Below are 14,342 nucleotides of genomic sequence, written 5' to 3' on the forward strand. Positions count from 1 at the left end.
GTCCTGAAGTCCACTCCCTCTCCCCATTGTATAAATGAGGAAACCTGTCCAGATGTACCACATCCTTGAAAAAAAAGGCTAGTAGTTATTGCTGCTGAGCCATGTATATTCAGTGATATTTGAAAGAGCATACTAATGAGATGGCAGAATTTTGAAAGGGAATATGTCCTGATTTTCAGAAGAGGGAAAAATCTTGGAGTATACAAACAATAATAGGTACATTTTCCTTTGATTACTGACAAAATCGTATAAAGATATTTTTAAACGAATATTTGAAAACCAACACGAGTACATTAAGTATAAATAATATCCAACTACTTCCCCCCCCCTTTATTTAACATTGCTATTATAACTTTTGCTAGACTGGTAAATCAGGAATTTTCAAGGTAGAGTTTACCTCTTTTAGCAAAGCATTTAATTTTTGCTGTTCATTTGTTTTAGTTTTCTATAACTCTTTGTGACCCAATTTGGAGTTTTCTGAATATACTGAAGTGGTTTGGCATTTCCTTCTCCAACTCATTTTACAGATGAAGAAACTGAGACAAATAGAGTTAAGTGTTTTACCTAGGGTCATACAGTTGGTAACAAACTTAGGTCAGATTTGAACAAAGACCTTCTTGACTGTCTGCTTGGCACCCTATCCACTATGCTACCTAATTACCTCTAAGCATTGGATAGTTGTTCAATTTTTGTGGACAAGATTGAAGGATATGTGTTAGACAATATTTCAGTGAATTGAATTTAGACCTGATTAAAAGACTGAACCTGAAGAGCTGTTGTTAGTGTTCATATAAAATTGGGATGAGGTCTCCATCAGAAATCCCTGGGGATTTAGGATGAATACTACATTTTTTGTTTTATATTTTTATTAATGATTTTGATAAAGGCCAAGAGAGCATGCTTATTGAATTTGTATGATGACAAAAAGATGTGACATAGTGCTAACACTCTGGATTATGTTTAAGATTATAAAGATCTTGACTGCCTAGAAAATTTCTTCATATCTAACAAGATTAAATTAAATAGGGATAATATAATATCTTATTCTTGCATTCAATAAATCCATTTTACAAGTAGAAGGAAGATGGATGGCTAGGAAACATTTTGGTAAAAGAAAAAAAAAAGGATCAGAACAGTCACCTTAATAGTGTAAGTAGAGTAGCACATCAACAACAAAACAAGAAAACATTTGTAACCTGGCTTTACACGTGCTCAATTTTGCTTGACATGAAACCTGCTCCATTTCCTAGCATGTAGGTGGGGGTAACCAAATTGATTAACTTCCTGAATCTTTAAAAGTAGCAGGCCTGAGTTGTTTGCTCAGTTTGAGCCATCCTCTTGCTGTGCTATTCTCAGTATGGATGAACTACTGAGAGGGGCAATGGAATTTAAATCCCCCCTTCTCTCTCTCTTCTACTCCAGCTTTGAGAAATGGTCTAAAGGTGTTTGTCCAGTGTTGTTTGTCCTCAGTGTGAGGTGTTGGAGGTCATCCCCCCACATATGTGGGAATGTGAGCCATGGAGACCCTGAAGCCAAGATTACATGTAGGGTAGGTCTACACAGTCACCCCAAAATGGAAGCCTTGAAATATTGAGGTGCTTGGGGCGCAAACCCCAGTAGTGTTTTGAACTTGGAAATGGGATTGTGCTTTATGGGAACTGAGATAAACTTTGAACCTAATCCTCTTTCATTCTCCAGAGATTGAGGTGGTTCAGGTAGAAGAAATTATAATCACAAGTATCTAAACATATTCCCCCATTACATGGGAGGCATAATCTTCCTTCCCCTCTTCAGGGACTTAGGTAGTACAGAGGAGAAGGATTATGTCACCCATTTGATAGGGGAGGAGTACTTTCTTTTAACTTTTGAAATAAATATCTTTTGGTTACCAAACAAAGCTCTACTGTGTTTTATATCAATGACATTTTAGAAAACATTAAGAGAGAGATAATCTCTAAGACTCAAAGCATATATGAATTAATGTGTTTAGTTCTTGGCATCTTATATTTGAAAGGATGTTGCTATGCTAGAGTGCATCAGAAGAGTAACCAACCTGGTTCAGGGCCTCATGATAATGATGAAAGAATATCAGTTGAGGAAACTGAGAATGTTTAGCCTGGAGAAGAGAAGACTCAGGGACCACAGTATAGCTATGTTCAAATATTTGAGGCAGAGGGGGACTGTCATGTAGAAGAGGAATAGGATATATTTTGATTTTTGTCCTTTGTTCTGGAAGAGGACCAAAATGGCATCACTATGTTGGGTCGAGTTACAGTGTGTCTAATTGTGACTGATCAGAGCAATGTGAGCTCATCCCAGTGGGCCAAATTAGCAGTAAAGGATAGACATTGCAGACAGACATATTTGGACTGAATGTATGGAACATGATCCTAATAATTAGAGGTAGACAAAAGCCTAAAGGGTTGTTTGAAAAGGTAGTGAGTTCTCTCTCACTAGAGTTCTCCAATGAATATATTTCTGAGCCAGTTATTTGCGTGTAGTTTGAACTGGATGGCTTCAGAGGTTGCTGTAACTTTGGAGTTTCTGAGCTTCCTGTAATTTTTGTAATCCTCTTGTTTCCTGCCATTTCCTCCTTGCCAAGTATGTAGTTTTGTCTGGCTAGTGCCATCTGTCCACAAATGGCTAAATGGATACACCTGTTTAGTAGCTGCTGAATTTTCAATCATGAAAAAAAGAGTCTGAACGTCAGGAAATGCAGCCCACATTCCTCATACCATGCTAATTACTCAATTGTCAGGATAATAGGAGATTTTGTTTGTGGCAATGTCTGTTCGTCTAAAAATTCTTTATTTTTAATGCCTTGGTGATTTTCTTTAGCTGTTCATTCTGTAGTGAAGAGAAAATGGTACCTCTTAATTTTTTTGGCAACATATTACACTCTAGCCCCCTTCATCCTTCTTAAAAGACATTTTACACACATGCTTGTGTTGGCCATGTTCTCAAAAACAAAATACAAAAAAAAAGTGATTTGTGCATTTTAGACATGAAAACTTTTAATGCTATATTTTCCATTTTCCCTATAGCAAAATAGACTCCTAAAACTGAAAATAAATAGACATGTACATTTCTTCAAAAAAAAAAAAAACTCACAAAACAGAAAGCTACATCTGATATGTCAAGGTTTAATTTATAAGTAAATAAAAGGTCAGAGAAGTCCAGTGTGGACAAATAATGACAATAGGGTATAGTGAGCAAATGTATTCAGAATTTGAATCTTTCATCTTATATGATGCTTATTTACTGAAATACTTAAACCAGGAACGTGTCAGGCAAACACAAAAAGAATAGGAAATTGTGTACCCAGTAACCTGACTTCTCCTCTCAGCCCCTGTTTCATTGTATAAGTCAGACCACTACTCTATTCCTGTTTCTTCATCTGTATAATAATGCAGCTGGGCAGCATGGTCCATAAAATACCATCTAAGCCTTCAAATGCTATGATTTCTTGACTGAAGAATTATGAAGGAAAAGTGTCCATTTAAAGCATGATTTTGCATCAATTAACAATTAAATATCTGACATGACTTATCCTGAGAACCACCAGTCTAAATTAATGCATCAGGTAAAAATGGAAGAGAGTGATTAACTAAGGAAAAGGAAATCTGGATTTGTTTTGAAAAATCATTTCCCCACAAAAATGTGAATTAAGAGCTTATTGGAAAACTGGCAAGTCAACCCATACTCTACTTAAAACAACACAATTATGAAATAAAACTTCACTGTTTGAGGAAAATAAATAAAGATGGTTTTGTCAATATTTTTTTCTGTTTTATACTGATTTCAAAGAAAGTTTTGTAATTTTCACCCATTTACAGTAAGCTCCCTTGAAACTTTGATAAAGTCATCAAAAGTAGCATTGCAAATAACAAACATCTTTGTTTGAGGGTAATGGAGGATAGTTCTTTATCTTTATATATCTTTATATTTACCTGGACCACTGAATTTGCCATGTTCTCAAACTTTTCATTGTATGAGACTTCCTCCTTTTTCTTTGTTTATAGTGGGGGAGTGTCACAGAACCATATGAAGACATTTTAATCTATCAGTGATCTATAACCACATGACCTTACACAAGTAATTTAACTTAAGGCATGGAAATGATCAGGAGCTGATTAGATAGTGAGGATATCCCAAGTGATGAAAGCATGAATTCCTGAAGGATCAAAAGAAGCCCTTTTTTTTGTGGGGGTGGGGAAGAGAAGAAATTGTTCATTATCACCTCCTGATTGGTTTCTTATGAAAAAAATGCTATGTAAATTCTAAGGACTATATTCCTTTGGGATCAGTAACATTATTAACTGATTGATGCTCACAAAATACCAGTGAAGTTGATTCTGTTATTATTCCCATTTTCCATTGGGTAAACTAAGAATGATTAGGATTAAATGATATGCCCACGTAATACAGCTAGAATATCTCAAAAATATAATCTGAAGCCTGGACTGCTTCCAAACTCAAATTCTAGCACTCTTTCTATTAAAATAATTCTTAATATGAAATCTATATTTGTATGTTTGTAGATATACATCTATCTTCTAGTAATTGCAAAATCCTCAATTTGAGGTTCCATATTATTTAAGAAGTTATGCCATCTAAAAATGAAATGTTACATGGTCCTCTTTTGATAACTATCTAGCATAAGTTATATCTAGGAATTTTGCAAGGACCTTTGACTTGCTATGTACCATAATTTTAGCAACTATGTCATTTAATTCAAGTAGACTTAGAAACAGGTCAACCTATGACTTATGCTTCAATAAAATGTTCTTGTTATTAGCTTTCCTTGGCCTCTCTGTGTTCCCTGCTGACTCAACAGTACTTCCAATTGGAATTTTTAATCCATGGCTATTTTTAGTACCTACATATTATACCTCACCTTGATACAGTTGGATTAATCAATAGTATACAAATTATGGACACTTGCAATTCCTCTTTCCCATGTTTAAATTTGACTTTTCTTTCTTGTTTTGTATTATTTCCTCTTACCACTTGATTAGATTACTGTGTTCCCCCAAGATGACAAATCCTGCAAATAAAGCTCAAAGCACTATTTCTAAATTGTATTGCAAAGTCTGAATATCTGAATATCCTTATCTGATGATGTTAGAAGAAAATGCAGAGAACTATCCTGGCATTTTTAGTAAGATTTAGTGTTATTTTCTAAATTCAAAAAAGGTGAATGTTATGAAGAACACTTAGAAACTCAATCCTGAAATGACTATGCTTGACATAGGGATGTAACATTGTAAAACTCAAAACAATATGTCACTGATCTCTCAATACCTCATTAGGCTGGAATCCTCAACTTGTCATACCTACTATTTGGACTTGTGCTCTTTTTTGAAAACAAGCATTTCCTGTGGCCTCTCTTCTGCTATTCAAATCCAAACTCTGAATCATGAGCCAAGTCTTAAGTCCTATCAGCAGATGTTAATATAGACACAATTCTCATATTAAGATATAAATGTAATCTTATCACTTTCTAAAAGACACGTGGTGACCCTTGGCCTTTCCATAAAACATTTCACAGATCTGAGGAGTAAGCCATTTTGTAGATATGCCCTTAACTATATGATTGATATGTAAGTGATGCATTAAAATATTTTTATATCCTTATAGACCATTAGAATGGATAAATGTGCTCCCCTATGATTTCATATCATCTATTTCTATGACTTCTTCTCATGTGTCCTACAAGTGTTTTAAACAGGATACATTTAAGAGGTAATTTTTTTCTTCTGTATTGTCATGACATTTTAACAAATCTGTAATTCCTTCCTTGTCCCACAAACCCACCATCATTAAATCACCAACATTATTTGTTGATTGTTTATGATGTACAAGAGAACATACTAGAATGGGTGTTCCTGAAGACAGATGGTAATAATTTCCCAAATATTTCTAAGAATATTGTCTTTAAAAGTGTATAAAATACCTTGGGAGATAGGGTGTATAACTGTAGAAGAATTAAATAATGATATATATTTGAGTAGTAAGGTTAATGTGTATAAGAGAAATGAGAGAAATAAAAAAAGGTAGGTTGGGAAACCCTCTCTGAAGAGATGAGACTTTATATCCCAGGAATACCAATAGTATGCATAAAATTTCCATTCCTGGTTTATGTTGGTTTATTTGTGGAACCATGAAACTACTAATTGTGATTGAAAGAGAGGACTAATGTCAAGGAGTCATAGAAAATTAGAAATGGGGGTTAGAAATCAATAAAGAGGAGTGTCTTACATGACAGACTGGAGAGGTTTTTTTTTCTTATTGTGTAAACAATGGGAAATGATATGATGAGACTGATGTTTTACAAAGATTAGTGTGTATGCTGTATATATTAGATTAGAAAGATGAACATACTAAAGAGCAGTTAGGAGTCAGACATACATTATATTCAGCTATCCATCTATGTATTTCTGTGTGTATACATATATACGTACATATATATGCAATCCACAGATATGCATATATTCACATATCCATTTCTATTTTATAGACATATATATGGAGGCATAGCTATATATCTATACAAGTATGGATATACATACAATATGCATATATACACTGTATATATATGCATACATGTATGTCTGTGTGTATATATACATATATATATATATATTTATCTTATATATTATAGGTATGGGAGCCATTCATTTCACAGGAAAAAATGACAGGCTTTTATGATAAACTTGATATAAGACATGAAAGGTTGAAAAGCAAAAAATAAAATAGAGTTGTATACTATGTGACTATGAAAATTGACAGAGAACTAGGAAGGTAGAATATCAAACTGATTTTGGTGTAAAGGTGATGAGATAGATTTTAGATCGTTGGAGTTTGAAGTAAGAGTTCTTTCAATTGAAGAATTCTTATAGGTAGTTGGAAGTAGAAAACATCTTGGGGGCAAGAACATAGGGGTAGAAAATATTGCTACACTATATCAGATTGTATAATTTATAAAACATTATTTTAATATTACCATTTTAGGATTCCTATTGAATATCAGATTATTCTTATGTTATGGAAGAATATGTCGAGACCCAAAGAGATAAATCTCTTATCTTCAAATAGTATATGTGATAAGTGTTTGAGGTAGGAAGCAAAGTCATGTCTTTTATTTCCAAATTTAGTGGACTTTCTACATATTTTTTTTTGCCTTTTTTTTTGGAGAGCAATTGGGGTTAAGTAACTTGGCCAAGGTTACACGGCTAGTTGTGTGTGTGTGTGTGGGGGGGGGGGGGTGTGTGGGTGTTAAGTGTCTGAGGCCAGAACTGAACTTGGGTTCTCATGGTTCCGGGGCCGGTACTTTGCTCAGTGCACCACCTAGCCACTCTGAATTTCTACATATTTGACCATATTTAATGTTGAAGGAATAGAAAAGGAAAGTACAATAATGGTAATAAATAATATGAATAGATAACATTATATAATCTTTATATTCTAGGCATTTGCTAAATGCTTTAAATTATTATTACATCTGATCCTCACAAAAACCCTGGGTGGTAGGTACAATAAATATCCCCATTTTACAGATGAGGAAAGTGAAGCAAATAGAGGATGAGTGAATTGTCTAGGACCACATATCTAATAATATCTAATGGCAGTTTGAACTCAGGGTTTCCTCACTCTAGGCCCAGAACTCTGGCCACTGTGTCACACAAGTAACTCTATGCAGAAAGATATATAGACCGAACAGTAGACTAAGAACAATGTCTTGAGGAATATCTGAAAGTAAGTAACTTTAAAAGGAAATTATCCGAGCCATTGAGAAAGAGAAGTAGTGTTTTTCTTTCTTCTTCTATCTAGACTATCTCCATGGACAATCTCATCCAACTCCCCTTGGCTTCAGTAGTTACCACTACATATTTTTCTCCAATACTTATTTGTCTTCCAAGCTCCAGACTCATATCTCCAAAACCCTTGAGAATGCATATCTATTATATGTTCCAAAGGTGCCTAAAATTCATTTTATCCAAAATGAGATCTTTCCCCCAAGCCTGCTCATTTTGACTTCACTATTTCTTTCAGTGCCCCCAGGCAACATTCATTGTCTCTTATGTTTAAAATATTGATGTTAACCTTTCACTCTTCCTTCTCCATTGCCTCTCATATCTAGTCAGTAAACAATTAATTTTCATGCAATCTCCACAGTATTTCTTTCATTTGTCTCTTCTGTACTTTCCTGATACAAACCTTATATAGGCCCACATGACCTCCTGGCACTATTCCAATATCCTCCTAAGAAACCTTCCCACTTTCACTCTCTCTCCCTCTTCAACCCTATATCCATCAAAAAACTGCCTTGTATCTTCCTTAGGTATAGATCTGTTTACTCCTCTGGTCAAAACCCTTCAATGATGCCTGCTGCCCAGTGATTAAAAATTGAACATTTTAGACTGGCATTCAGGTCCCTCAACAATGTAGCAACATCTTATTGATGTTGTTTCCAAGTTCCTCCTTTGCATACTCCATACTGGAATCCAAATGTATTATTAACTATGAATAATAGGAGTAAAAATATCACCAAGTAAACACATGCCTGGAAGAAAAGATGGACTGCTTAAATGATAAGGGCAAGAGATGTTTTGAGATCAGCCAGAATGTTCCCCCTTTTGCTCTCTTTATATCAGGGGGGAAATAACAGGCCTCTAGAACCTTGGATGGATATCCAATTCTTAATTTGTGGAAAGCATAGTTAGGAGTTACATGATATGCTTGAGAACAGAAGCATTTCAACCTGTATTGGCCAGGACTTCTAAATCAATGAAACCTGTTTGGTATTTGAGTACCTGCTGTGTGCTAATTAACCTCGATGTCCTTGCTGATCCTGTTCCCTAAACATGAAATAACTTTTTTCTTTATTTAGTATTAGATCTGTTGAATTCCTATGCTTCTTTTAAATCCCCCATCAAATACAATATCCTCTGTGTTCCTCCAAGAAGATGCATCTGTCATAACCCTAACTGTTAATGACTCCTCTTTTGCATACATCAGACAACACTTGGCTCATACCTCTCTTGTGAACTTATTTTGTAGGATTGTAGCTATTTGTAAATTTATCATACTGCCCTGTTAGACTATGAACTCCAGGAGAACACACAGTATTTTGTCTAAACTTTATATTTATCTTAGCAACGAGTACAGTTCTTTGCAGACATTAAATGTTTGATGAATGGTTACTGAAAGGAACTGATTTAAATCTAAATGAGGGTGATCAGAATTCATTGCAATTATAGTGTTTTAGAGTTACCAGGGGTTTTAGAAACTGTGTAGTTTTATTATGTCATTTTGAAAATCAAATGAAATATTTGTACAGTGCTTAGAACAGTTCTTGGTATGTAGAAGGCAATTAATAAATGTTTATCCCCCTTTTCCCCTTCAGATGTAGATACTGAGGCCAGAGTTTATTCCTCAAGGTCACACATGTAGCCATACAACTTTAATTTAAACACATCACTTGATCTTTATCTACCATTTCTACCTCTTTGAAAATTCTTCAATAAACACAGATAGAATGCAAACCCTAAATACTTAAGATTTGAGTATTAAACTGGATTCAGTTTAAAAAGACAACTAATTTCAAAAATAAAACATACAAATACATTGAAGAGCTGTCCTAAAAATGAATCCTTTCACACCTGCCTCATTGTCCAACTAGAAGAAATAGTGGAAAACAGAGCTCAGGGAGCCATACCCAAGTCCTGAAAGACAATTAAGATTCTTATGTTATGGATAAGTGGCACATTTAAGTGCCCCCCCACCCCCAAGACAGCCAGGTCATCAGACAATATGTAATGTAAGGAAAGATTGGACTAAAAAATGTAAGAAAAGTTAAAGTATAGATAATTTATTTTTAGAAAATAGAACACTCAAACATAGCTTTATTTTTTAAAAGCGATGTATACTATATATTCTTTAGAAATTAAATAGGGCTCTTTCCGCCATCTTGTAGTGCTGCCACCATGGTGCACATGAATGTCCTGGCAGATACTCTCAAAAGCATCAACAATGCAGAAAAATGAGGAAAGCGCCAGGTTCTCATTAGGCCATGCTCTGAAGTAATTGTCTGGTTCTTAACTGTGATGATGAAGCATGGTTACATTGGTGAATTTGAGATCATTGATGATCACAGAGCAGGAAAAATTGTTGTGAATCTCACCGGCCAATTAAACAAGTGTGGTGTAATCAGCCCCATATTTGATGTTCAATTGAAAGATCTGGAAAAGTGGCAGAATAATCTGCTACCATCCTGTCAGTTTGGGTTTATTGTGCTTACAACCTCAGCTGGCATTATGGACCGTGAGGAAGCAAGACAAAAATACACAGGAGGAAAAATCCTGGGATTCTTTTTTCTAAGCATGTAAAACATACATACAAATAAAATTCTCCAATGGAATGTGGTGCTTCCAGTTAGTGGTTTTGAACCTTGAAAAAAGTTTTAATGGCATTATAGAGATGCTCATGTCTTTGGTATTCATGGTATATGGTGCTAAGTGCTGAATGTTTACCAAATCCATTCTGATCTCTTGGGTCAAGTGTTGTCTCACTGTTGGATTATAAAACAGGATTTGTGTTGAGATGCTTGAGCATTGGTCTAACCAGTGTCAGAACAAAAGTCTTACTTGTACAACAGACCTCTCCACTGAGGCATGGAAAGAAGACCCTCAACCTTGTGTTTTGTTTTAATATTGCTATTTAATAATAGCCCATTGCCTACTATTTGGGTATATGAGTTGAGTTAGGACTCTATTTTCAAATCTGTCTCAGGTAATACAGCAGTCTTCCCTTATTCAGCTCACCTCCATTTAGCTTTGAAGCCTTCAAAGTTATACTGGAAGACACCCAAGGAACTGTCTTTGCAGACTCTGCTTCATGGCATTTTAGTTTGCCATGTGATTTGATGTAGAGTTTGCTTCTGGTTCAGGATTGTTTGATTTTTAGGCAGGTTTTTAGGTATGATTAAGTTTTAAATATTTCTGGAATGTTTTCCCTTGAGAATTTGTTATCCCCAAATACCAGGAAGGATCCCAATAGAAATTTCATTGGAGAATTCTTTTTTTTAAGCTGCTTGATTTTATTTCTCACAAAACTAAATTTGCATTCACTTAGTTGAAAATGAACGTTCAAGATACTAAAAGATGAGATGAGAGTAAGAGCTATGTAACTTGTAGTTTGTAATGACTTAAAATGCTTTCAGATTTAAGCAAAAAGAGGTTCGGGTTTTAAGAGCTAGTTAACCATCTAGACAGGAGAGTGATTTGTGTAAATTGGCAGGTGAAGGGTTTCAAAGGGGTGTGAAATGTTCTTACCAAGGGCTTCTCATCTTGAGAAAAGAAAATATTTCTTGGTTGGTTGTAGCATTGTATAACATAGACTTAACTAGAGTTGAACTGCCATTAAAACCTGTTCTTGGGGCATTTGATGTGAAGAAGAGGAGGCATTTTGTTGGCCAGTTCTACAACTGAACTCTTAGTTCCCTTTATCTCTGAAATAGTGGAAATTCTAAATTTTGGAAAGGCATGAAGGAAGGGACTTTGGAAGAGGGACAGAAAGCCAGTTTTGTTGTGGGATTATTGGAGGGACACCTAGAGAGGTGTGAATAGTACCAAATAGTTGATCCTTGAATACCAGGCAGAAAAGATTTAGTTTAAACAGGCCTTAAGAATCTGTTGTACAAGGCACTGTAATATATCCTGGACGTAATTGGGAGTAGGAGACAGCACAAATAAAATTCAGGGAGATTTTTACACCAAAACTAAGCCTTAAAAGTAGTTAGAATACTTATTGGGGGAGGGGGAGTGTAGAACTGAGAAAATATGTAAACAACTAGTTCAGTTTGGTTGGAATACAAGGCATGTTAAACTGAGCAATAGGAAAGAGGCTTGGGGTTATATTTCAAAGTCTTTGTATGCATGCACTGATACCTTGAGTTGAGATTTTAAAGGCAATAGGAACCATCAAAGATTTTTGAACAAGGAGGGCGATGATGTGGTCAGACCTATACCTTAGGAAAATTGACTGTTCATTTGAGAGGTGATGAGGCCTGTACAGGAAGATTGGGTATGGGTTGAAAAGAGACAGTTTGAAGGTAAGACTTCTCAGTGATTTTATATAGAGGAAGGGAGAGTGAGACAGGGAAGTAAGGTGAGAATCAGTATAGGAATATGCATTGCTGAGAAGATAGTTCTCTGAACTGTTTTAGGGGATGATGGGTGCATTTAGGTATGAGTTTTGCTTTGTCCAATTGTTTAGGAATAATAGGTACTTTGGAGCTATTTTTTTTTATTACATTGAGAGTCATTCAACTCATTACATTCTTGTGAAATACAAGGCATTATTTAGGTGTTTTGACAAAAATGAAATTATTCATACCCCTAAGAAGCTTAAGTTGGGCTAGGATGATACAACTTGTCCAAGTAAAATAAGTAATTTGAGGAAGGAGACAATGTAAACTTATATAACCAGATGTGTAAGGAAGGTTGTCCTAGTATGAAAGACTGATTGTTAATTTAGGAAATTGATAATGAGGGCTTGTATTGTCACAGTGGTTATGAAAATAGGTTATAGATAGGAAACGATGGGATAGACCGGTTTTAGGAATCTTGCCATAAGGAGTGAGAAAGAAAAAGAACAGGATTACCTGTTGTTGCACATTGGTATAAGACAACAAGAAAAATGATAGTATTCTAAAAGTTTGTAAAAACATTTTATTTTAAGGGGCGGCCAGGTGGCTCAGCAAGTAAGAGCACCTGCTCCAGTGTCAGGATGACCTGGGGATCAAATCCGGCCTCAGACACTTAGCACCCACCCAGAAACACCTGGCCTTGTAACCTTGAGCAAATTACTTAACCCCAATTGCTTAAAAAAAGAGGAGGTATGCATCAACTTAAGAGAACATTTTAGAAATAGTGGGGAGGAGAGAGATGGAATATTAGCTATATTCTCTAAGGGAAGTTTTCTTTGGTTTTAGGGAAATCTGAGCATGTTTTTAGGCTGATGGAAAAAAATAATTGAAATAGTAAAGATTATAGACAGGAGATGCTGGGGCCAAGTCCTAGAGGAGATAGCATCCAAAAGTGCTGGTAGTTGAATTTACTTGTGACAAAAGTTACTTCTTCTGTAACTAAAAGTAATGAATATTGATTGATAATGCTGAGAAAAGTTTGAGAAGTAGAATGAGAGATCAGTAAACTTACTTAGAAACCAGGTTCACTATTATAAATGATGGAGAATGTGAGTGCTGTTAAGGCATAGTGTTTGACAATAAATCCTCACTGAATAAAAGTTCAAAGTGAGAGGGAACCAATAAGGACATGGTCCAGGAGTAGTTAATAGCAAAGGGCCCAGCTATTACTTGTATTTACAGGGAAGCAGTTAAAATAATTTTCCAAAGCAGAAGTATCCTTGGGTAGAGCCACCTGAACTCTGATCTCAGTGCTATTTGTATCTGTTTGCTTTCTTTTTCTGGTTACAGTGTTTTTTTTTTTAAGGTTATATATGTATAGTTATGTAAAACATCCATAATCGTATGTTGTGAAAGAAAACAGACAAAAACAACCTCAAGAAAAATAAAGTTAAAAAAAGTTAAAAAAAAGGAATTAAATAGGTTCTTTTTATTGATTTTGATTCAGAACTGAAATAACCATTGAAAGACCAAAAACACTTTATCAAGAACCACATATGAAAATTGTAACTGTGCTATTCATTGTAGCTGGCCATTAATCAAAGATTCCTGTTGGTGTCTTGTGATTTCTTCCTCAGGCACTATAAATGATCCAGTGACTTAAAGGAAGCACTGATTCTTTTTTTTTTCTCTGTCATTATTTATTTTTTAAAATTTATTTATTTTTAGGTTTAAACATTCTTTTTCAAAAGATTTTGAGATGACTCTCCCTATGCCCCTCCCCAGGATAGCAAACCCACTGAATACTTCTTCCCCCACTTGGTTCTCTCTTATGTCCTCCCCGATCCCCCCTAAATTTCTAGTAGGGCAAGATGGATTTCTGTACCCCAATGCCTGTATATCTTATTTACCAGTTGCATGTAAAAAACATTTTTTTAATATTTGTTTTTAAAACTTTGTTTTCCAGATTCTTTCCTTTCTTTCTTCCTCACCCACCCCACTGGGAAGACAAGAATTTCATATAGGTTATACATTTATAGTCATGCAAAACGCTTCTATAACAGTCACTTTCTGAAAGGCTAACTACATGTCCCTCCATCATATCCCTCCCCACATTTATTCTTTTCTCTCCTTTGACCCATTCCCTCCTCAGAAATGTTGCTTCTGATAACCCTGTCCCCCAATCTGTCCT

At 35.2% G+C, this 14,342-nt stretch overlaps 1 long non-coding RNA gene and 1 pseudogene across 1 annotated transcript in view; both read left to right on the forward strand.

Moving 5' to 3' along the window:
* The window catches only part of LOC138150251 (uncharacterized), a 213,234-nt gene that overhangs the window by 53,329 nt on the left and 145,563 nt on the right, over nucleotides 1-14,342 (forward strand). The window lies entirely within an intron of this gene.
* Nucleotides 9,987-10,775, forward strand: LOC138150240 (small ribosomal subunit protein uS8-like; annotated as a pseudogene).

Source organism: Petaurus breviceps, unplaced genomic scaffold, assembly GCF_028583685.1.
Source record: "Petaurus breviceps papuanus isolate PSGF00001 unplaced genomic scaffold, PetGlider_PUasm1.0 140, whole genome shotgun sequence".
NCBI classification, from domain to species: Eukaryota; Metazoa; Chordata; class Mammalia; order Diprotodontia; family Petauridae; genus Petaurus; species Petaurus breviceps.